Source organism: Hippocampus guttulatus, chromosome 7 (assembly GCF_054856545.1).
Source record: "Hippocampus guttulatus isolate MCC_2025c chromosome 7, RoL_Hgut_1.0, whole genome shotgun sequence".
Lineage (NCBI taxonomy): Eukaryota > Metazoa > Chordata > Actinopteri > Syngnathiformes > Syngnathidae > Hippocampus > Hippocampus guttulatus.
The window spans coordinates 880,646-907,444 of NC_141267.1; positions in this window are offsets into that span (position 1 = coordinate 880,646).

Genomic DNA, 26,799 nt, shown 5'->3' on the forward strand with positions numbered 1-26,799 from the left:
GATGACCACCTGAAGCCTAAATGAGCATTAACTTGACCACACAACTCATTCCTATGAAGATACATTCAAACTTACAAAACGTGCTCAGCTCGGGCTGAAAATGCATTTAAAGCAATAAAAACTCAAATTGAGTGTCACGCCTAAACCAAAGGACTTATGCACACACTTCAACATGTATTTTGTTCAGGATGACCTCCTGAAGCCCATATGAGCATTAATTTGACTACACAACTCATTCCTATGAAGATACATTCAAACTCACAAAACGTGCTCAGCTCGGGCTGAAAATGCATTTAAAGCAATAAAAACTCAAATTGAGTGTCACGCCTAAACCAAAGGACTTATGCACACACTTCAACGTGTGTTTTGTTCAGGATGACCACCTGAAGCCTAAATGAGCATTACTTTGACCACACAACTCATTCCTATGAAGATACATTCAAACTCACAAAACGTGCTCAGCTCGGGCTGAAAATGCATTTAAAGCAATAAAAACTCAAATTGAGTGTCACGCCTAAACCAAAGGACTTATGCACACACTTCAACATGTATTTTGTTCAGGATGACCTCCTTGAAGCCTAAATGAGCGATAATTTGACCACACAACTCATTCCTATGAAGATACATTCAAAGTCAGAAAGCGCGCTCAGCTCGGGCTGAAAATGCATTTAAAGCAACAAAAACTCAAATTGAGTGTCACACCTAAACCAAAGGACTTATGCACACACTTCAACATGTATTTTGTTCAGGATGACCTCCTGAAGCCTAAATGAGCATTAATTTGACCACACAACTCATTCTATGAAGATACATTCAAACTCACAAAACGTGCTCAGCTCGGGCTGAAAATGCATTTAAAGCAATAAAAACTCAAATTGAGTGTCACGCCTAAACCAAAGGACTTATGCACACACTTCAACATGTATTTTGTTCAGGATGACCTCCTGTAGCCTAAATGAGCAATAATTTGACCACACAACTCATTCCTATGAAGATACATTTAAACTCAAAAAACGTGCTCAGCTCGGGCTGAAAATGCATTTAAAGCAATAAAAACTCAAATTGAGTGTCACACCTAAACCAAAGGACTTATGCACACACTTCAACATGTATTTTGTTCAGGATGACCTCCTGAAGCCCATATGAGCATTAATTTGACCACACAACTCATTCCTATGAAGATACATTCAAACTCACAAAACGTGCTCAGCTCGGGCTGAAAATGCATTTAAAGCAATAAAAACTCAAATTGAGTGTCACGCCTAAACCAAAGGACTTATGCAAACACTTCAACATGTATTTTGTTCAGGATGGCCTCCTGAAGCCTATATGAGCATTAATTTGACCACACAACTCATTCCTATGAAGATACATTCAAACTCACAAAACGTGCTCAACTCGGGCTGAAAATGCATTTAAAGCAATAAAAGCTCAAATTGAGTGTCACGCCTAAACCAAAGGACTTATGCACACACTTCAACATGTATTTTGTTCAGGATGACCTCCTGAAGCCCATATGAGCATTAATTTGACCACACAACTCATTCCTATGAAGATACATTCAAACTCACAAAACGTGCTCATCTCGGGCTGAAAATGCATTTAAAGCAATAAAAACTCAAATTGAGTGTCACGCCTAAACCAAAGGACTTATGCACACACTTCAACATGTATTTTGTTCAGGATGACCTCCTGAAGCCCATATGAGCATTAATTTGACCACACAACTCATTCCTATGAAGATACATTAAAACTCACAAAACGTGCTCAGCTCGGGCTGAAAATGCATTTAAAGCAATAAAAACTCAAATTGAGTGTCACACCTAAACCAAAGGATTATGCACACACTTCAACATGTATTTTGTTCAGGATGACCTCCTGAAGCCTATATGAGCATTAATTTGACCACACAACTCATTCCTATGAAGATACATTCAAGTTCACAAAACGTGCTCAGCTCGGGCTGAAAATGCATTTAAAGCAATAAAAACTCAAATTGAGTGTCACGCCTAAACCAACGGACTTATGCACACACTTCAACATGTATTTAGTTCAGGATGACCACCTGAAGCCTAAATGAGCATTAATTTGACCACACAACTCATTCCTATGAAGATACATTTAAACTCACAAAACGTGCTCAGCTCGGGCTGAAAATGCATTTAAAGCAATAAAAACTCAAATTGAGTGTCACGCCTAAACCAAAGGACTTATGCACACACTTCAACATGTATTTAGTTCAGGATGACCACCTGAAGCCTAAATGAGCATTAATTTGACCACACAACTCATTCCTATGAAGATACATTCAAACTCACAAAACGTGCTCAGCTCGGGCTGAAAATGCATTTAAAGCAATAAAAACTCAAATTGAGTGTCACACCTAAACCAAAGGATTATGCACAAACTTCAACATGTATTTTGTTCAGGATGACCTCCTGAAGCCTATATGAGCATTAATTTGACCACACAATTCATTCCTATGAAGATACATTCAAAGTCAGAAAGCGCGCTCAGCTTGGGCTGAAAATGCATTTAAAGCAATAAAAACTCAAATTGAGTGTCACGCCTAAACCAAAGGACTTATGCACACACTTCAACATGTATTTAGTTCAGGATGTCCTCCTGAAGCCTAAATGAGCAATAATTTGACTACACAACGCATTCCTATGAAGATACATTCAAAGTCAGAAAACGTGCTCAGCTCGGGCTGAAAATGCATTTAAAGCAATAAAAACTCAAATTGAGTGTCACGCCTAAACCAAAGGACTTATGCACACACTTCAACATGTATTTTGTTCAGGATGACCACCTGAAGCCTAAATGACCATTAATTTGACCACACAACTCATTCCTATGAAGATACATTCAAAGTCAGAAAGCGCGCTCAGCTCGGGCTGAAAATGCATTTAAAGCAATGAAAACTCAAATTGAATGTCACGCCTAAACCAAAGGACTTATGCACACACTTCAACATGTATTTAGTTCAGGATGACCACCTGAAGCCTAAATGAGCATTAACTTGACCACACAACTCATTCCTATGAAGATACATTCAAACTCACAAAACGTGCTCAGCTCGGGCTGAAAATGCATTTAAAGCAATAAAAACTCAAATTGAGTGTCACGCCTAAACCAAAGGACTTATGCACACACTTCAACATGTATTTTGTTCAGGATGACCTCCTGAAGCCCATAAGAGCATTAATTTGACTACACAACTTATTCCTATGAAGATACATTCAAACTCACAAAACGTGCTCAGCTCGGGCTGAAAATGCATTTAAAGCAATAAAAACTCAAATTGAGTGTCATGCCTAAACCAAAGGACTTTTGCACACACTTCAACGTGTGTTTTGTTCAAGATGACCACCTGAAGCCTAAATGAGCATTACTTTGACCACACAACTCATTCCTATGAAGATACATTCAAACTCACAAAACGTGCTCAGCTCGGGCTGAAAATGCATTTAAAGCAATAAAAACTCAAATTGAGTGTCACGCCTAAACCAAAGGACTTATGCACACACTTCAACATGTATTTTGTTCAGGATGACCTCCTTGAAGCCTAAATGAGCGATAATTTGACCACACAACTCATTCCTATGAAGATACATTCAAAGTCAGAAAGCGCGCTCAGCTCGGGCTGAAAATGCATTTAAAGCAACAAAAACTCAAATTGAGTGTCACACCTAAACCAAAGGACTTATGCACACACTTCAACATGTTATTTGTTCAGGATGACCTCCTGAAGCCTATATGAGCATTCATTTGACCACACAACTCATTCCTATGAAGATACATTAAAACTCACAAAACGTGCTCAGCTCGGGTTGAAAATGCATTTAAAGCAATAAAAACTCAAATTGAGTGTCACACCTAAACCAAAGGATTATGCACACACTTCAACATGTATTTTGTTCAGGATGACCTCCTGAAGCCTATATGAGCATTAATTTGACCACACAACTCATTCCTATGAAGATACATTCAAGTTCACAAAACGTGCTCAGCTCGGGCTGAAAATGCATTTAAAGCAATAAAAACTCAAATTGAGTGTCACGCCTAAACCAACGGACTTATGCACACACTTCAACATGTATTTAGTTCAGGATGACCTACTGAAGCCTAAATGAGCATTAATTTGACCACACAACTCATTCCTATGAAGATACATTCAAACTCACAAAACGTGCTCAGCTCGGGCTGAAAATGCATTTAAAGCAATAAAAACTCAAATTGAGTGTCACGCCTAAACCAAAGGACTTATGCACACACTTCAACATGTATTTAGTTCAGGATGACCACCTGAAGCCTAAATGAGCATTAATTTGACCACACAACTCATTCCTATGAAGATACATTCAAACTCACAAAACGTGCTCAGCTCGGGCTGAAAATGCATTTAAAGCAATAAAACTCAAATTGAGTGTCACACCTAAACCAAAGGATTATGCACACACTTCAACATGTATTTTGTTCAGGATGACCTCCTGAAGCCTATATGAGCATTAATTTGACCACACAACTCATTCCTATGAAGATACATTCAAAGTCAGAAAGCGCGCTCAGCTCGGGCTGAAAATGCATTTAAAGCAATAAAAACTCAAATTGAGTGTCACGCCTAAACCAAAGGACTTATGCACACACTTCAACATGTATTTAGTTCAGGATAACCACCTGAAGCCTAAATGAGCATTAATTTGACCACACAACTCATTCCTATGAAGATACATTCAAACTCACAAAACGTGCTCAGCTCGGGCTGAAAATGCATTTAAAGCAATAAAAACTCAAAATGAGTGTCACGCCTAAACCAAAGGACTTATGCAAACACTTCAACATGTATTTTGTTCAGGATGGCCTCCTGAAGCCTATATGAGCATTAATTTGACCACACAACTCATTCCTATGAAGATACATTCAAACTCACAAAACGTGCTCAACTCGGGCTGAAAATGCATTTAAAGCAATAAAAGCTCAAATTGAGTGTCACGCCTAAACCAAAGGACTTATGCACACACTTCAACATGTATTTTGTTCAGGATGACCTCCTGAAGCCCATATGAGCATTAATTTGACCACACAACTCATTCCTATGAAGATACATTCAAACTCACAAAACGTGCTCATCTCGGGCTGAAAATGCATTTAAAGCAATAAAAACTCAAATTGAGTGTCACGCCTAAACCAAAGGACTTATGCACACACTTCAACATGTATTTTGTTCAGGATGACCTCCTGAAGCCCATATGAGCATTAATTTGACCACACAACTCATTCCTATGAAGATACATTAAAACTCACAAAACGTGCTCAGCTCGGGCTGAAAATGCATTTAAAGCAATAAAAACTCAAATTGAGTGTCACACCTAAACCAAAGGATTATGCACACACTTCAACATGTATTTTGTTCAGGATGACCTCCTGAAGCCTATATGAGCATTAATTTGACCACACAACTCATTCCTATGAAGATACATTCAAGTTCACAAAACGTGCTCAGCTCGGGCTGAAAATGCATTTAAAGCAATAAAAACTCAAATTGAGTGTCACGCCTAAACCAACGGACTTATGCACACACTTCAACATGTATTTAGTTCAGGATGACCACCTGAAGCCTAAATGAGCATTAATTTGACCACACAACTCATTCCTATGAAGATACATTTAAACTCACAAAACGTGCTCAGCTCGGGCTGAAAATGCATTTAAAGCAATAAAAACTCAAATTGAGTGTCACGCCTAAACCAAAGGACTTATGCACACACTTCAACATGTATTTAGTTCAGGATGACCACCTGAAGCCTAAATGAGCATTAATTTGACCACACAACTCATTCCTATGAAGATACATTCAAACTCACAAAACGTGCTCAGCTCGGGCTGAAAATGCATTTAAAGCAATAAAAACTCAAATTGAGTGTCACACCTAAACCAAAGGATTATGCACACACTTCAACATGTATTTTGTTCAGGATGACCTCCTGAAGCCTATATGAGCATTAATTTGACCACACAATTCATTCCTATGAAGATACATTCAAAGTCAGAAAGCGCGCTCAGCTTGGGCTGAAAATGCATTTAAAGCAATAAAAACTCAAATTGAGTGTCACGCCTAAACCAAAGGACTTATGCACACACTTCAACATGTATTTTGTTCAGGATGACCTCCTTGAAGCCTAAATGAGCGATAATTTGACCACACAACTCATTCCTATGAAGATACATTCAAAGTCAGAAAGCGCGCTCAGCTCGGGCTGAAAATGCATTTAAAGCAACAAAAACTCAAATTGAGTGTCACACCTAAACCAAAGGACTTATGCACACACTTCAACATGTATTTTGTTCAGGATGACCTCCTGAAGCCTAAATGAGCATTAATTTGACCACACAACTCATTCTATGAAGATACATTCAAACTCACAAAACGTGCTCAGCTCGGGCTGAAAATGCATTTAAAGCAATAAAAACTCAAATTGAGTGTCACGCCTAAACCAAAGGACTTATGCACACACTTCAACATGTATTTTGTTCAGGATGACCTCCTGTAGCCTAAATGAGCAATAATTTGACCACACAACTCATTCCTATGAAGATACATTTAAACTCAAAAAACGTGCTCAGCTCGGGCTGAAAATGCATTTAAAGCAATAAAAACTCAAATTGAGTGTCACACCTAAACCAAAGGACTTATGCACACACTTCAACATGTATTTTGTTCAGGATGACCTCCTGAAGCCCATATGAGCATTAATTTGACCACACAACTCATTCCTATGAAGATACATTCAAACTCACAAAACGTGCTCAGCTCGGGCTGAAAATGCATTTAAAGCAATAAAAACTCAAATTGAGTGTCACGCCTAAACCAAAGGACTTATGCAAACACTTCAACATGTATTTTGTTCAGGATGGCCTCCTGAAGCCTATATGAGCATTAATTTGACCACACAACTCATTCCTATGAAGATACATTCAAACTCACAAAACGTGCTCAACTCGGGCTGAAAATGCATTTAAAGCAATAAAAGCTCAAATTGAGTGTCACGCCTAAACCAAAGGACTTATGCACACACTTCAACATGTATTTTGTTCAGGATGACCTCCTGAAGCCCATATGAGCATTAATTTGACCACACAACTCATTCCTATGAAGATACATTCAAACTCACAAAACGTGCTCATCTCGGGCTGAAAATGCATTTAAAGCAATAAAAACTCAAATTGAGTGTCACGCCTAAACCAAAGGACTTATGCACACACTTCAACATGTATTTTGTTCAGGATGACCTCCTGAAGCCCATATGAGCATTAATTTGACCACACAACTCATTCCTATGAAGATACATTAAAACTCACAAAACGTGCTCAGCTCGGGCTGAAAATGCATTTAAAGCAATAAAAACTCAAATTGAGTGTCACACCTAAACCAAAGGATTATGCACACACTTCAACATGTATTTTGTTCAGGATGACCTCCTGAAGCCTATATGAGCATTAATTTGACCACACAACTCATTCCTATGAAGATACATTCAAGTTCACAAAACGTGCTCAGCTCGGGCTGAAAATGCATTTAAAGCAATAAAAACTCAAATTGAGTGTCACGCCTAAACCAACGGACTTATGCACACACTTCAACATGTATTTAGTTCAGGATGACCACCTGAAGCCTAAATGAGCATTAATTTGACCACACAACTCATTCCTATGAAGATACATTTAAACTCACAAAACGTGCTCAGCTCGGGCTGAAAATGCATTTAAAGCAATAAAAACTCAAATTGAGTGTCACGCCTAAACCAAAGGACTTATGCACACACTTCAACATGTATTTAGTTCAGGATGACCACCTGAAGCCTAAATGAGCATTAATTTGACCACACAACTCATTCCTATGAAGATACATTCAAACTCACAAAACGTGCTCAGCTCGGGCTGAAAATGCATTTAAAGCAATAAAAACTCAAATTGAGTGTCACACCTAAACCAAAGGATTATGCACACACTTCAACATGTATTTTGTTCAGGATGACCTCCTGAAGCCTATATGAGCATTAATTTGACCACACAATTCATTCCTATGAAGATACATTCAAAGTCAGAAAGCGCGCTCAGCTTGGGCTGAAAATGCATTTAAAGCAATAAAAACTCAAATTGAGTGTCACGCCTAAACCAAAGGACTTATGCACACACTTCAACATGTATTTAGTTCAGGATGTCCTCCTGAAGCCTAAATGAGCAATAATTTGACTACACAACGCATTCCTATGAAGATACATTCAAAGTCAGAAAACGTGCTCAGCTCGGGCTGAAAATGCATTTAAAGCAATAAAAACTCAAATTGAGTGTCACGCCTAAACCAAAGGACTTATGCACACACTTCAACATGTATTTTGTTCAGGATGACCACCTGAAGCCTAAATGACCATTAATTTGACCACACAACTCATTCCTATGAAGATACATTCAAAGTCAGAAAGCGCGCTCAGCTCGGGCTGAAAATGCATTTAAAGCAATGAAAACTCAAATTGAATGTCACGCCTAAACCAAAGGACTTATGCACACACTTCAACATGTATTTAGTTCAGGATGACCACCTGAAGCCTAAATGAGCATTAACTTGACCACACAACTCATTCCTATGAAGATACATTCAAACTCACAAAACGTGCTCAGCTCGGGCTGAAAATGCATTTAAAGCAATAAAAACTCAAATTGAGTGTCACACCTAAACCAAAGGACTTATGCACACACTTCAACATGTATTTTGTTCAGGATGACCTCCTGAAGCCCATAAGAGCATTAATTTGACTACACAACTCATTCCTATGAAGATACATTCAAACTCACAAAACGTGCTCAGCTCGGGCTGAAAATGCATTTAAAGCAATAAAAACTCAAATTGAGTGTCATGCCTAAACCAAAGGACTTTTGCACACACTTCAACGTGTGTTTTGTTCAGGATGACCACCTGAAGCCTAAATGAGCATTACTTTGACCACACAACTCATTCCTATGAAGATACATTCAAACTCACAAAACGTGCTCAGCTCGGGCTGAAAATGCATTTAAAGCAATAAAAACTCAAATTGAGTGTCACGCCTAAACCAAAGGACTTATGCACACACTTCAACATGTATTTTGTTCAGGATGACCTCCTTGAAGCCTAAATGAGCGATAATTTGACCACACAACTCATTCCTATGAAGATACATTCAAAGTCAGAAAGCGCGCTCAGCTCGGGCTGAAAATGCATTTAAAGCAACAAAAACTCAAATTGAGTGTCACACCTAAACCAAAGGACTTATGCACACACTTCAACATGTTATTTGTTCAGGATGACCTCCTGAAGCCTATATGAGCATTCATTTGACCACACAACTCATTCCTATGAAGATACATTAAAACTCACAAAACGTGCTCAGCTCGGGTTGAAAATGCATTTAAAGCAATAAAAACTCAAATTGAGTGTCACACCTAAACCAAAGGATTATGCACACACTTCAACATGTATTTTGTTCAGGATGACCTCCTGAAGCCTATATGAGCATTAATTTGACCACACAACTCATTCCTATGAAGATACATTCAAGTTCACAAAACGTGCTCAGCTCGGGCTGAAAATGCATTTAAAGCAATAAAAACTCAAATTGAGTGTCACGCCTAAACCAACGGACTTATGCACACACTTCAACATGTATTTAGTTCAGGATGACCTACTGAAGCCTAAATGAGCATTAATTTGACCACACAACTCATTCCTATGAAGATACATTCAAACTCACAAAACGTGCTCAGCTCGGGCTGAAAATGCATTTAAAGCAATAAAAACTCAAATTGAGTGTCACGCCTAAACCAAAGGACTTATGCACACACTTCAACATGTATTTAGTTCAGGATGACCACCTGAAGCCTAAATGAGCATTAATTTGACCACACAACTCATTCCTATGAAGATACATTCAAACTCACAAAACGTGCTCAGCTCGGGCTGAAAATGCATTTAAAGCAATAAAACTCAAATTGAGTGTCACACCTAAACCAAAGGATTATGCACACACTTCAACATGTATTTTGTTCAGGATGACCTCCTGAAGCCTATATGAGCATTAATTTGACCACACAACTCATTCCTATGAAGATACATTCAAAGTCAGAAAGCGCGCTCAGCTCGGGCTGAAAATGCATTTAAAGCAATAAAAACTCAAATTGAGTGTCACGCCTAAACCAAAGGACTTATGCACACACTTCAACATGTATTTAGTTCAGGATAACCACCTGAAGCCTAAATGAGCATTAATTTGACCACACAACTCATTCCTATGAAGATACATTCAAACTCACAAAACGTGCTCAGCTCGGGCTGAAAATGCATTTAAAGCAATAAAAACTCAAAATGAGTGTCACGCCTAAACCAAAGGACTTATGCAAACACTTCAACATGTATTTTGTTCAGGATGGCCTCCTGAAGCCTATATGAGCATTAATTTGACCACACAACTCATTCCTATGAAGATACATTCAAACTCACAAAACGTGCTCAACTCGGGCTGAAAATGCATTTAAAGCAATAAAAGCTCAAATTGAGTGTCACGCCTAAACCAAAGGACTTATGCACACACTTCAACATGTATTTTGTTCAGGATGACCTCCTGAAGCCCATATGAGCATTAATTTGACCACACAACTCATTCCTATGAAGATACATTCAAACTCACAAAACGTGCTCATCTCGGGCTGAAAATGCATTTAAAGCAATAAAAACTCAAATTGAGTGTCACGCCTAAACCAAAGGACTTATGCACACACTTCAACATGTATTTTGTTCAGGATGACCTCCTGAAGCCCATATGAGCATTAATTTGACCACACAACTCATTCCTATGAAGATACATTAAAACTCACAAAACGTGCTCAGCTCGGGCTGAAAATGCATTTAAAGCAATAAAAACTCAAATTGAGTGTCACACCTAAACCAAAGGATTATGCACACACTTCAACATGTATTTTGTTCAGGATGACCTCCTGAAGCCTATATGAGCATTAATTTGACCACACAACTCATTCCTATGAAGATACATTCAAGTTCACAAAACGTGCTCAGCTCGGGCTGAAAATGCATTTAAAGCAATAAAAACTCAAATTGAGTGTCACGCCTAAACCAACGGACTTATGCACACACTTCAACATGTATTTAGTTCAGGATGACCACCTGAAGCCTAAATGAGCATTAATTTGACCACACAACTCATTCCTATGAAGATACATTTAAACTCACAAAACGTGCTCAGCTCGGGCTGAAAATGCATTTAAAGCAATAAAAACTCAAATTGAGTGTCACGCCTAAACCAAAGGACTTATGCACACACTTCAACATGTATTTAGTTCAGGATGACCACCTGAAGCCTAAATGAGCATTAATTTGACCACACAACTCATTCCTATGAAGATACATTCAAACTCACAAAACGTGCTCAGCTCGGGCTGAAAATGCATTTAAAGCAATAAAAACTCAAATTGAGTGTCACACCTAAACCAAAGGATTATGCACACACTTCAACATGTATTTTGTTCAGGATGACCTCCTGAAGCCTATATGAGCATTAATTTGACCACACAATTCATTCCTATGAAGATACATTCAAAGTCAGAAAGCGCGCTCAGCTTGGGCTGAAAATGCATTTAAAGCAATAAAAACTCAAATTGAGTGTCACGCCTAAACCAAAGGACTTATGCACACACTTCAACATGTATTTAGTTCAGGATGTCCTCCTGAAGCCTAAATGAGCAATAATTTGACTACACAACGCATTCCTATGAAGATACATTCAAAGTCAGAAAACGTGCTCAGCTCGGGCTGAAAATGCATTTAAAGCAATAAAAACTCAAATTGAGTGTCACGCCTAAACCAAAGGACTTATGCACACACTTCAACATGTATTTTGTTCAGGATGACCACCTGAAGCCTAAATGACCATTAATTTGACCACACAACTCATTCCTATGAAGATACATTCAAAGTCAGAAAGCGCGCTCAGCTCGGGCTGAAAATGCATTTAAAGCAATGAAAACTCAAATTGAATGTCACGCCTAAACCAAAGGACTTATGCACACACTTCAACATGTATTTAGTTCAGGATGACCACCTGAAGCCTAAATGAGCATTAACTTGACCACACAACTCATTCCTATGAAGATACATTCAAACTCACAAAACGTGCTCAGCTCGGGCTGAAAATGCATTTAAAGCAATAAAAACTCAAATTGAGTGTCATGCCTAAACCAAAGGACTTTTGCACACACTTCAACGTGTGTTTTGTTCAGGATGACCACCTGAAGCCTAAATGAGCATTACTTTGACCACACAACTCATTCCTATGAAGATACATTCAAACTCACAAAACGTGCTCAGCTCGGGCTGAAAATGCATTTAAAGCAATAAAAACTCAAATTGAGTGTCACGCCTAAACCAAAGGACTTATGCACACACTTCAACATGTATTTTGTTCAGGATGACCTCCTTGAAGCCTAAATGAGCGATAATTTGACCACACAACTCATTCCTATGAAGATACATTCAAAGTCAGAAAGCGCGCTCAGCTCGGGCTGAAAATGCATTTAAAGCAACAAAAACTCAAATTGAGTGTCACACCTAAACCAAAGGACTTATGCACACACTTCAACATGTTATTTGTTCAGGATGACCTCCTGAAGCCTATATGAGCATTCATTTGACCACACAACTCATTCCTATGAAGATACATTAAAACTCACAAAACGTGCTCAGCTCGGGTTGAAAATGCATTTAAAGCAATAAAAACTCAAATTGAGTGTCACACCTAAACCAAAGGATTATGCACACACTTCAACATGTATTTTGTTCAGGATGACCTCCTGAAGCCTATATGAGCATTAATTTGACCACACAACTCATTCCTATGAAGATACATTCAAGTTCACAAAACGTGCTCAGCTCGGGCTGAAAATGCATTTAAAGCAATAAAAACTCAAATTGAGTGTCACGCCTAAACCAACGGACTTATGCACACACTTCAACATGTATTTAGTTCAGGATGACCTACTGAAGCCTAAATGAGCATTAATTTGACCACACAACTCATTCCTATGAAGATACATTCAAACTCACAAAACGTGCTCAGCTCGGGCTGAAAATGCATTTAAAGCAATAAAAACTCAAATTGAGTGTCACGCCTAAACCAAAGGACTTATGCACACACTTCAACATGTATTTAGTTCAGGATGACCACCTGAAGCCTAAATGAGCATTAATTTGACCACACAACTCATTCCTATGAAGATACATTCAAACTCACAAAACGTGCTCAGCTCGGGCTGAAAATGCATTTAAAGCAATAAAACTCAAATTGAGTGTCACACCTAAACCAAAGGATTATGCACACACTTCAACATGTATTTTGTTCAGGATGACCTCCTGAAGCCTATATGAGCATTAATTTGACCACACAACTCATTCCTATGAAGATACATTCAAAGTCAGAAAGCGCGCTCAGCTCGGGCTGAAAATGCATTTAAAGCAATAAAAACTCAAATTGAGTGTCACGCCTAAACCAAAGGACTTATGCACACACTTCAACATGTATTTAGTTCAGGATAACCACCTGAAGCCTAAATGAGCATTAATTTGACCACACAACTCATTCCTATGAAGATACATTCAAACTCACAAAACGTGCTCAGCTCGGGCTGAAAATGCATTTAAAGCAATAAAAACTCAAAATGAGTGTCACGCCTAAACCAAAGGACTTATGCACACACTTCAACATGTATTTTGTTCAGGATGACCTCCTGAAGCCTAAATGAGCAATAATTTGACCACACAACTCATTCCTATGAAGATACATTCAAAGTCAGAAAGCGCGCTCAGCTCGGGCTGAAAATGCATTTAAAGCAATAAAAACTCAAATTGAGTGTCACGCCTAAACCAAAGGACTTATGCACACACTTCAACATGTATTTAGTTCAGGATGACCACCTGAAGCCTAAAGAGCATTAATTTGACCACACAACTCATTCCTATGAAGATACATTCAAACTCACAAAACGTGCTCAGCTCGGGCTGAAAATGCATTTAAAGCAATAAAAACTCAAAATGAGTGTCACGCCTAAACCAAAGGACTTATGCACACACTTCAACATGTATTTAGTTCAGGATAACCACCTGAAGCCTAAATGAGCATTAATTTGACCACACAACTCATTCCTATGAAGATACATTCAAACTCACAAAACGTGCTCAGCTCGGGCTGAAAATGCATTTAAAGCAATAAAAACTCAAAATGAGTGTCACGCCTAAACCAAAGGACTTATGCACACACTTCAACATGTATTTTGTTCAGGATGACCTCCTGAAGCCTAAATGAGCAATAATTTGACCACACAACTCATTCCTATGAAGATACATTCAAAGTCAGAAAGCGCGCTCAGCTCGGGCTGAAAATGCATTTAAAGCAATAAAAACTCAAATTGAGTGTCACGCCTAAACCAAAGGACTTATGCACACACTTCAACATGTATTTAGTTCAGGATGACCACCTGAAGCCTAAAGAGCATTAATTTGACCACACAACTCATTCCTATGAAGATACATTCAAACTCACAAAACGTGCTCAGCTCGGGCTGAAAATGCATTTAAAGCAATAAAAACTCAAAATGAGTGTCACGCCTAAACCAAAGGACTTATGCACACACTTCAACATGAATTTTGTTCAGGATGACCACCTGAAGCCTAAATGAGCATTAATTTGACCACACAACTCATTCCTATGAAGATACATTCAAAGTCAGAAAGCGCGCTCAGCTCGGGATGAAAATGCATTTAAAGCAATAAAAACTCAAATTGAGTGTCACACCTAAACCAAAGGACTTATGCACACACTTCAACATTTATTTTGTTCAGGATGACCTCCTGAAGACCATATGAGCATTAATTTGACCACACAACTCATTCCTATGAAGATACATTCAAACTCACAAAACGTGCTCAGCTCGGGCTGAAAATGCATTTAAAGCAATAAAAACTCAAATTGAGTGTCACGCCTAAACCAAAGAACTTATGCACACACTTCAACATGTATTTTGTTCAGGATGACCTCCTGAAGCCTAAATAAGCATTAATTTGACCACATAACTCATTCCTAAGAAGATACATTCAAACTCACAAAACGTGCTCAGCTCGGCCTGAAAATGCATTTAAAGCAATAAAAACTCAAATTGAGTGTCACGCCTAAACCAAAGGACTTATGCACACACTTCAACATGTATTTTGTTCAGGATGACCTCCTGAAGCCTAAATAAGCATTAATTTGACCACACAACTCATTCCTATGAAGATACATTCAAACTCACAAAACGTGCTCAGCTCGGCCTGAAAATGCATTTAAAGCAATAAAAACTCAAATTGAGTGTCACGCCCAAGCCAAAGGACTTATGCACACACTTCAACGTGTGTTTTGTTCAGGATGACCACCTGAAGCCTAAATGAGCATTACTTTGACCACACAACTCATTCCTATGAAGATACATTCAAACTCACAAAACGTGCTCAGCTTGGGCTGAAAATGCATTTAAAGCAATAAAAACTCAAATTGAGTGTCACGCCTAAACCAAAGGACTTATGCACACACTTCAACATGTATTTTGTTCAGGATGACCTCCTTGAAGCCTAAATGAGCGATAATTTGACCACACAACTCATTCCTATGAAGATACATTCAAAGTCAGAAAGCGCGCTCAGCTCGGGCTGAAAATGCATTTAAAGCAACAAAAACTCAAATTGAGTGTCACACCTAAACCAAAGCACTTATGCACACACTTCAACATGTATTTTGTTCAGGATGACCTCCTGAAGCCTAAATGAGCATTAATTTGACCACACAACTCATTCTATGAAGATACATTCAAACTCACAAAACGTGCTCAGCTCGGGCTGAAAATGCATTTAAAGCAATAAAAACTCAAATTGAGTGTCACGCCTAAACCAAAGGACTTATGCACACACTTCAACATGTATTTTGTTCAGGATGACCTCCTGTAGCCTAAATGAGCAATAATTTGACCACACAACTCATTCCTATGAAGATACATTCAAACTCAAAAAACGTGCTCAGCTCGGGCTGAAAATGCATTTAAAGCAATAAAAACTCAAATTGAGTGTCACACCTAAACCAAAGGACTTATGCACACACTTCAACATGTATTTTGTTCAGGATGACCTCCTGAAGCCCATATGAGCATTAATTTGACCACACAACTCATTCCTATGAAGATACATTCAAACTCACAAAACGTGCTCAGCTCGGGCTGAAAATGCATTTAAAGCAATAAAAACTCAAATTGAGTGTCACGCCTAAACCAAAGGACTTATGCACACACTTCAACATGTATTTTGTTCAGGATGGCCTCCTGAAGCCTATATGAGCAATAATTTGACCACACAACTCATTCCTATGAAGATACATTCAAACTCACAAAACGTGCTCAACTCGGGCTGAAAATGCATTTAAAGCAATAAAAGCTCAAATTGAGTGTCACGCCTAAACCAAAGGACTTATGCACACACTTCAACATGAATTTTGTTCAGGATGACCACCTGAAGCCTAAATGAGCATTAATTTGACCACACAACTCATTCCTATGAAGATACATTCAAAGTCAGAAAGCGCGCTCAGCTTGGGCTCAAAATGCATTTAAAGCAATAAAAACTCAAATTGAGTGTCACGCCTAAACCAAAGGACTTATGCACATACTTCAACATGTATTTATTTCAGGATGTCCTCCTGAAGCCTAAATGAGCAATAATTTGACTACACAACGCATTCCTATGAAGATACATTCAAAGTCAGAAAACGTGCTCAGCTCGGGCTGAAAATGCATTTAAAGCAATAAAAACTCAAATTGAGTGTCACGCCTAAACCAAAGGACTTATGCACACACTTCAACATGTATTTTGTTCAGGATGACCTCCTTGAAGCCTAAATGAGCGATAATTTGACCACACAACTCATTCCTATGAAGATACATTCAAAGTCAGAAAGCGCGCTCAGCTCGGGCTGAAAATGCATTTAAAGCAATAAAAACTCAAATTGAGTGTCACGCCTAAACCAAAGGACTTATGCACACACTTCAACATGTATTTTGTTCAGGATGACCACCTGAAGCCTAAATGAGCATTAATTTGACCACACAACTCATTCCTATGAAGATACATTCAAACTCACAAAATGTGCTCAGCTTGGGCTCAAAATGCATTTAAAGCAATAAAAACTCAAATTGAGTGTCACGCCTAAACCAAAGGACTTATGCACATACTTCAACATGTATTTATTTCAGGATGTCCTCCTGAAGCCTAAATGAGCAATAATTTGACTACACAACGCATTCCTATGAAGATACATTCAAAGTCAGAAAACGCGCTCAGCTCGGGCTGAAAATGCATTTAAAGCAATAAAAACTCAAATTGAGTGTCACGCCTAAACCAAAGGACTTATGCACACACTTCAACATGTATTTTGTTCAGGATGACCACCTGAAGCCTAAATGACCATTAATTTGACCACACAACTCATTCCTATGAAGATACATTCAAAGTCAGAAAGCGCGCTCAGCTCGGGCTGAAAATGCATTTAAAGCAATGAAAACTCAAATTGAATGTCACGCCTAAACCAAAGGACTTATGCACACACTTCAACATGTATTTAGTTCAGGATGACCACCTGAAGCCTAAATGAGCATTAACTTGACCACACAACTCATTCCTATGAAGATACATTCAAACTCACAAAACGCGCTCAGCTCGGGCTGAAAATGCATTTAAAGCAATAAAAACTCAAATTGAGTGTCACGCCTAAACCAAAGGACTTATGCACACACTTCAACATGTATTTTGTTCAGGATGACCACCTGAAGCCTAAATGACCATTAATTTGACCACACAACTCATTCCTATGAAGATACATTCAAAGTCAGAAAGCGCGCTCAGCTCGGGCTGAAAATGCATTTAAAGCAATGAAAACTCAAATTGAATGTCACGCCTAAACCAAAGGACTTATGCACACACTTCAACATGTATTTTGTTCAGGATGACCTCCTGAAGCCCATAAGAGCATTAATTTGACTACACAACTCATTCCTATGAAGATACATTCAAACTCACAAAACGTGCTCAGCTCGGGCTGAAAATGCATTTAAAGCAATAAAAACTCAAATTGAGTGTCATGCCTAAACCAAAGGACTTATGCACACACTTCAACGTGTGTTTTGTTCAGGATGACCACCTGAAGCCTAAATGAGCATTACTTTGACCACACAACTCATTCCTATGAAGATACATTCAAACTCACAAAACGTGCTCAGCTCGGGCTGAAAATGCATTTAAAGCAATAAAAACTCAAATTGAGTGTCACGCCTAAACCAAAGGACTTATGCACACACTTCAACATGTATTTTGTTCAGGATGACCTCCTTGAAGCCTAAATGAGCGATAATTTGACCACACAACTCATTCCTATGAAGATACATTCAAATTCAGAAAGCGCGCTCAGTTCGGGCTGAAAATGCATTTAAAGCAACAAAAACTCAAATTGAGTGTCACACCTAAACCAAAGGACTTATGCACACACTTCAACATGTATTTTGTTCAGGATGACCTCCTGAAGCCTATATGAGCATTCATTTGACCACACAACTCATTCCTATGAAGATACATTAAAACTCACAAAACGTGCTCAGCTCGGGTTGAAAATGCATTTAAAGCAATAAAAACTCAAATTGAGTGTCACACCTAAACCAAAGGATTATGCACACACTTCAACATGTATTTTGTTCAGGATGACCTCCTGAAGCCTATATGAGCATTAATTTGACCACACAACTCATTCCTATGAAGATACATTCAAGTTCACAAAACGTGCTCAGCTCGGGCTGAAAATGCATTTAAAGCAATAAAAACTCAAATTGAGTGTCACGCCTAAACCAACGGACTTATGCACACACTTCAACATGTATTTAGTTCAGGATGACCACCTGAAGCCTAAATGAGCATTAATTTGACCACACAACTCATTCCTATGAAGATACATTCAAACTCACAAAACGTGCTCAGCTCGGGCTGAAAATGCATTTAAAGCAATAAAAACTCAAATTGAGTGTCACGCCTAAACCAAAGGACTTATGCACACACTTCAACATGTATTTAGTTCAGGATGACCACCTGAAGCCTAAAGAGCATTAATTTGACCACACAACTCATTCCTATGAAGATACATTCAAACTCACAAAACGTGCTCAGCTCGGGCTGAAAATGCATTTAAAGCAATAAAAACTCAAAATGAGTGTCACGCCTAAACCAAAGGACTTATGCACACACTTCAACATGAATTTTGTTCAGGATGACCACCTGAAGCCTAAATGAGCATTAATTTGACCACACAACTCATTCCTATGAAGATACATTCAAAGTCAGAAAGCGCGCTCAGCTCGGGATGAAAATGCATTTAAAGCAATAAAAACTCAAATTGAGTGTCACGCCTAAACCAAAGGACTTATGCACACACTTCAACATGTATTTAGTTCAGGATGACCACCTGAAGCCTAAAGAGCATTAATTTGACCACACAACTCATTCCTATGAAGATACATTCAAACTCACAAAACGTGCTCAGCTCGGGCTGAAAATGCATTTAAAGCAATAAAAACTCAAAATGAGTGTCACGCCTAAACCAAAGGACTTATGCACACACTTCAACATGAATTTTGTTCAGGATGACCACCTGAAGCCTAAATGAGCATTAATTTGACCACACAACTCATTCCTATGAAGATACATTCAAAGTCAGAAAGCGCGCTCAGCTCGGGATGAAAATGCATTTAAAGCAATAAAAACTCAAATTGAGTGTCACACCTAAACCAAAGGACTTATGCACACACTTCAACATTTATTTTGTTCAGGATGACCCCCTGAAGACCATATGAGCATTAATTTGACCACACAACTCATTCCTATGAAGATACATTCAAACTCACAAAACGTGCTCAGCTCGGGCTGAAAATGCATTTAAAGCAATAAAAACTCAAATTGAGTGTCACGCCTAAACCAAAGAACTTATGCACACACTTCAACATGTATTTTGTTCAGGATGACCTCCTGAAGCCTAAATAAGCATTAATTTGACCACATAACTCATTCCTAAGAAGATACATTCAAACTCACAAAACGTGCTCAGCTCGGCCTGAAAATGCATTTAAAGCAATAAAAACTCAAATTGAGTGTCACGCCTAAACCAAAGGACTTATGCACACACTTCAACATGTATTTTGTTCAGGATGACCTCCTGAAGCCTAAATAAGCATTAATTTGACCACACAACTCATTCCTATGAAGATACATTCAAACTCACAAAACGTGCTCAGCTCGGCCTGAAAATGCATTTAAAGCAATAAAAACTCAAATTGAGTGTCACGCCCAAGCCAAAGGACTTATGCACACACTTCAACATGTACTTAATTCAGGATGTCCTCCTGAAGGCTAAATGAGCATTATTTTGATCACACAACTCATTCCTATGAAGATATATTCAAACTCACAAAACTTGCTCAGCTCGGGCTGAAAATGCATTTAAAGCAATAAAAACTCAAATTGAGTGTCACTCCTAAACCAAAGGACTTATGCACACACTTCAACATGTATTTAGTTCAGTATGTCCTCCTGAAGCCTAAATGACAATTAATTTGACTACACAACTCATTCCTATGAAGATACATTCAAAGTCAGAAAGCGCGCTCAGCTCGGTCTGAAAATGCATTTATAGCAATAAAAACTCAAGTTGAGTGTCACGCCTAAACCAAAGGACTGATGCACACACTTCAACATGTATTTTGTTCAGGATGGCCTCCTGAAGCCTAAATGAGCATTAATTTGACTACACAACTCATTCCTATGAAGATACATTCAAAGCCAGAAAGCGCGCTCAGCTCGGGCTGAAAATGCATTTAAAGCAATAAAAACTCAAATTGAGTGTCACACCTAAACCAAAGGACTTATGCACATACTTCAACATTTATTTTGTTCAGGATGACCTCCTGAAGCCTATATTCCTATGAAGATACATTCAAACTCACAAAACTTGCTCAGCTCGGGCTGAAAATGCATTTAAAGCAATAAAAACTCAAATTGAGTGTCACGCCTAAACAAAAGGACTTATGCACACACTTCAACATGTATTTTGTTCAGGATGACATCCTGAAGCCTAAATGAGCATTAATTTGACCACAACCCTCATTCCTATGAAGATACATTCAAACTCAGAAAACGTGCTCAGCTCAGCCTGAAAATGCATTTCGCAATAAAAACTCAAATTGAGTGTCACGCCTAAACCAAAGGACTTATGCACGCACTTGAACATGTATTATGTTCAGGATGACCGCCTGAAGCCTATATGAGCATTAATTTGACCACACAACTCATTACTATGAAGATACATTCAAACTCACAAAACGCGCTCAGCTCGGGCTGAAAATGCATTTAAAGCAATAAAAACTCAAATTGAGTGTCACGCCTAAACCATAGGACTTATGCACGCACTTCAACATGTACTGAGTTCAGATGTCCTCCTGAAGCCTAAATGAGCATTGTTTTGATCACACAACTCATTCCTATGAAGATACATTCAAACTCACAAAACGTGCTCAGCTCGGGCTGAAAATGCATTTAAAGCAATAAAAACTCAAATTGAGTGTCACGCCTAAACCATAGGACTTATGCACGCACTTCAACATGTACTGAGTTCAGATGTCCTCCTGAAGCCTAAATGAGCATTGTTTTGATCACACAACTCATTCCTATGAAGATACATTTAACTCAAAAAACGTGCTCAGCTCGGGCTGAAAATGCATTTAAAGCAATAAAAACTCAAATTGAGTGTCACGCCTAAACCAAAGGACTTATGCACACACTTGAACATGTATTTAGTTCAGGATGTCCTCCTGAAGCCTAAATAAGCATTAATTTGACCACACAACTCATTCCTATGAAGATACATTCAAACTCAGAAAACGTGCTCAGCTCGTGTTGAAAATGCATTTAAAGCATTAAAAACTCAAATTGAGTGTCACACCTAAACCAAAGTACCTATGCACACACTTTAACATGTATTTTGTTCAGGATGACCTCCTGAAGCCTATATGAGCATTAATTTGACCACAAAACTCATTCCTATGAAGATACATTCAAACTCACAAAACGTGCTCAGCTCGGGCTGAAAATGCATTTAAAGCGATAAAAACTCAAATTGAGTGTCACGCCTAAACCAAAGGACTTATGCACACACTTGAACATGTATTTAGTTCAGGATGTCCTCCTGAAGCCTAAATAAGCATTAATTTGAGCACACAACTCATTCCTATGAAGATACATTCAAACTCAAAAAACGTGCTCAGCTCGGGCTGAAAATGCATTTAAAGCAATAAAAACTCAAATTGAGTGTCACGCCTAAACCAAAGGACTTATGCACACACTTCAACATGTATTTTGTTCAGGATGACCTCCTGAAGCCTAAATGAGCATTAATTTGACCACACAACTCATTCCTATGAAGATACATTCCAACTCACAAAACGTGCTCAGCTCGGCCTGAAAATGCATTTAAAGCAATAAAAACTCAAATTGAGTGTCACGCCCAAACCAAGGGACTTATGCACACACTTCAACATGTACTTAGTTCAGGATGTCCTCCTGAAGCCTAAATGAGCATTAATTTGATCACACAACTCATTCCTATGAAGATACATTCAAACTCAAAAAACGTGCTCAGCTTGGCAAAAAACGCATTTAAAGCAATAAAAACTCAAATTGAGTGTCACGCCTAAACCAAAGGACTGATGCACACACTTCAACATGTGTTTTGTTCAGGATGGAATCCTGAAGCCTAAATGAGCATTAATTTGACTACACAACTCATTCCTATGAAGATACATTCAAAGTCAGAAAGCGCGCTCAGCTCGGGCTGAAAATGCATTTAAAGCAATAAAAACTCATATTGAGTGTCACGCCTAAACCAAAGGACTGATGCACACACTTCAACATGTCTTTTGTTCAGAATGGCCTCCTGAAGCATAAATGAGCATTAATTTGACTACACAACTCATTCCAATGAAGATACATTCAAAGTCACAAAACGTGCTCAGCTCGGCCTGAAAATGCATTTAAAGCAATAAAAACTCAAATTGAGTGTCACGCCTAAACCAAAGGACTTATGCCCACACTTCAACATGTATTTAGTTCAGGATGTCCTCCTGAAGCCTAAATGAGCAGTAATTTGACCACACAACTCATTCCTATGAAGATACATTCAAACTCAAAAAACGTGCTCAGCTCGGGCTGAAAATGCATTTAAAGCAATAAAAACTCAAATTGAGTGTCACGCCTAAACCAAAGGACTTGTGCCCACACTTCCACATGTATTTAGTTCAGGATGTCCTCCTGAAGCCTAAATGAGCAGTAATTTGACCACACAACTCATTCCTATGAAGATACATTTAAACTCACAAAACGTGCTCAGCTTGGCCTGAAAATGCATTTAAAGCAATAAAAACTCAAATTGAGTGTCACACCCAAAACAAAGGACTTTTGCACACACTTCAACATGTATTTAGTTCAGGATGTCCTCCTGAAGCCTAAATGAGCATTCATTTGACTACACAACTCATTCCTATAAAGATACATTCAAACTCAAAAAACGTGCTCAGCTCGGCAAAAAATGCATTTAAAGCAATAAAAACTCAAATTGAGTGTCACGCCTAAACCAAAGGACTGATGCACACACTTCAACATGTATTTTGTTCAGGATGGCCTCCTGAAGCCTAAATGAGCATTAATTTGACTACACAACTCATTCCTATGAAGATACATTCAAAGTCAGAAAGCGCGCTCAGGTCGGGCTGAAAATGCATTCAAAGCAATAAAAACTCAAATTTAGTGTCACACCTAAACCAAAGGACTTCTGCACACACTTCAACATGTATTTTGTTCAGGATGACCTCCTGAAGCCTAAATGAGCAGTAATTTGACCACACAACTCATTCCTATGAAGATACATTCAAACTCACAAAACGTGCTCAGCTCGGGCTGAAAATGCATTTAAAGCAATACAAACTCAAATTGAGTGTCACACCTAAACAAAAGGACTTATGCACACACTTCAACATGTATTTAGTTCAGGATGTCCTCCTGAAGCCTAAATGAGCAGTAATTTGACCACACAACTCATTCCTATGAAGATACATTTAACTCAAAAAACGTGCTCAGCTTGGGCAGAAAATGCATTTAAAGCAAAAAAAAAACTCAAATTGAGTGTCACGCCTAAACCAAAGGACTTATGCACACACTTGAACATGTATTTAGTTCAGGATGTCCTCCTGAAGCCGAAATAAGCATTAATTTGACCACACAACTCTTTCCTATGAAGATACATTCAAACTCAGAAAACGTGCTCAGCTCGTGTTGAAAATGCATTTAAAGCAATAAAAACTCAAATTGAGTGTCACGCCTAAACCATAGGACTTATGCACGCACTTCAACATGTACTGAGTTCAGATGTCCTCCTGAAGCCTAAATGAGCATTGTTTAGATCACACAACTCATTCCTATGAAGATACATTCAAACTCACAAAACGTGCTCAGCTCGGGCTGAAAATGCATTTAAAGCAATAAAAACTCAAATTGAGTGTCACGCCTAAACCAAAGGACTTATGCACACACTTCAACATGTATTTAGTTCAGGATGTCCTCCTGAAGCCTAAATGAGCAGTAATTTGACCACACAACTCATTCCTATGAAGATACATTCAAACTCACAAAACATGCTCAGCTCGGCCTGAAAATGCATTTAAAGCAATAAAAACTCAAATTGACTGTCACGCCCAAACCAAAGGACTTATGCACACACTTCAACATGTATTTAGTTCAGGATGTCCTCCTGAAGCCTAAATGAGCAGTAATTTGACCACACAACTCATTCCTATGAAGATACATTCAAACTCACAAAACGTGCTCAGCTCGGGCTGAAAATGCATTTAAAGCAATACAAACTCAAATTGAGTGTCACACCTAAACCAAAGGACTTATGCACACACTTCAACATGTATTTAGTTCAGGATGTCCTCCTGAAGCCTAAATGAGCAGTAATTTGACCACACAACTCATTCCTATGAAGATACATTTAACTCAAAAAACGTGCTCAGCTCGGGCTGAAAATGCATTTAAAGCAATAAAAACTCAAATTGAGTGTCACGCCTAAACCAAAGGACTTATGCACACACTTCAACATGTATTTAGTTCAGGATGTCCTCCTGAAGCCTAAATGAGCAGTAATTTGACCACACAACTCATTCCTATGAAGATACATTCAAACTCACAAAACGTGCTCAGCTCGGCCTGAAAATGCATTTAAAGCAATAAAAACTCAAATTGACTGTCACGCCCAAACCAAAGGACTTATGCACACACTTCAACATGTATTTAGTTCAGGATGTCCTCCTGAAGCCTAAATGAGCAGTAATTTGACCACACAACTCATTCCTATGAAGATACATTCAAACTCACAAAACGTGCTCAGCTCGGGCTGAAAATGCATTTAAAGCAATACAAACTCAAATTGAGTGTCACACCTAAACCAAAGGACTTATGCACACACTTCAACATGTATTTAGTTCAGGATGTCCTCCTGAAGCCTAAATGAGCAGTAATTTGACCACACAACTCATTCCTATGAAGATACATTTAACTCAAAAAACGTGCTCAGCTCGGGCTGAAAATGCATTTAAAGCAATAAAAACTCAAATTGAGTGTCACGCCTAAACCAAAGGACTTATGCACACACTTCAACATGTATTTAGTTCAGGATGTCCTCCTGAAGCCTAAATGAGCAGTAATTTGACCACACAACTCATTCCTATGAAGATACATTCAAACTCACAAAACGTGCTCAGCTCGGCCTGAAAATGCATTTAAAGCAATAAAAACTCAAATTGACTGTCACGCCCAAACCAAAGGACTTATGCACACACTTCAACATGTATTTAGTTCAGGATGTCCTCCTGAAGCCTAAATGAGCAGTAATTTGACCACACAACTCATTCCTATGAAGATACATTCAAACTCACAAAACGTGCTCAGCTCGGGCTGAAAATGCATTTAAAGCAATACAAACTCAAATTGAGTGTCACACCTAAACCAAAGGACTTATGCACACACTTCAACATGTATTTAGTTCAGGATGTCCTCCTGAAGCCTAAATGAGCAGTAATTTGACCACACAACTCATTCCTATGAAGATACATTTAACTCAAAAAACGTGCTCAGCTTGGGCAGAAAATGCATTTAAAGCAAAAAAAAAAACTCAAATTGAGTTTCACGCCTAAACCAAAGGACTTATGCACACACTTGAACATGTATTTAGTTCAGGATGTCCTCCTGAAGCCGAAATAAGCATTAATTTGACCACACAACTCATTCCTATGAAGATACATTCAAACTCAGAAAACGTGCTCAGCTCGTGTTGAAAATGCATTTAAAGCAATAAAAACTCAAATTGAGTGTCACACCTAAACCAAAGGACCTATGCACACACTTTAACATGTATTTTGTTCAGGATGACCTCCTGAAGCCTATATGAGCATTAATTTTACCACAAAACTCATTCCTATGAAGATACATTCAAAGTCACAAAACGTGCTCAGCTCGGCCTGAAAATGCATTTA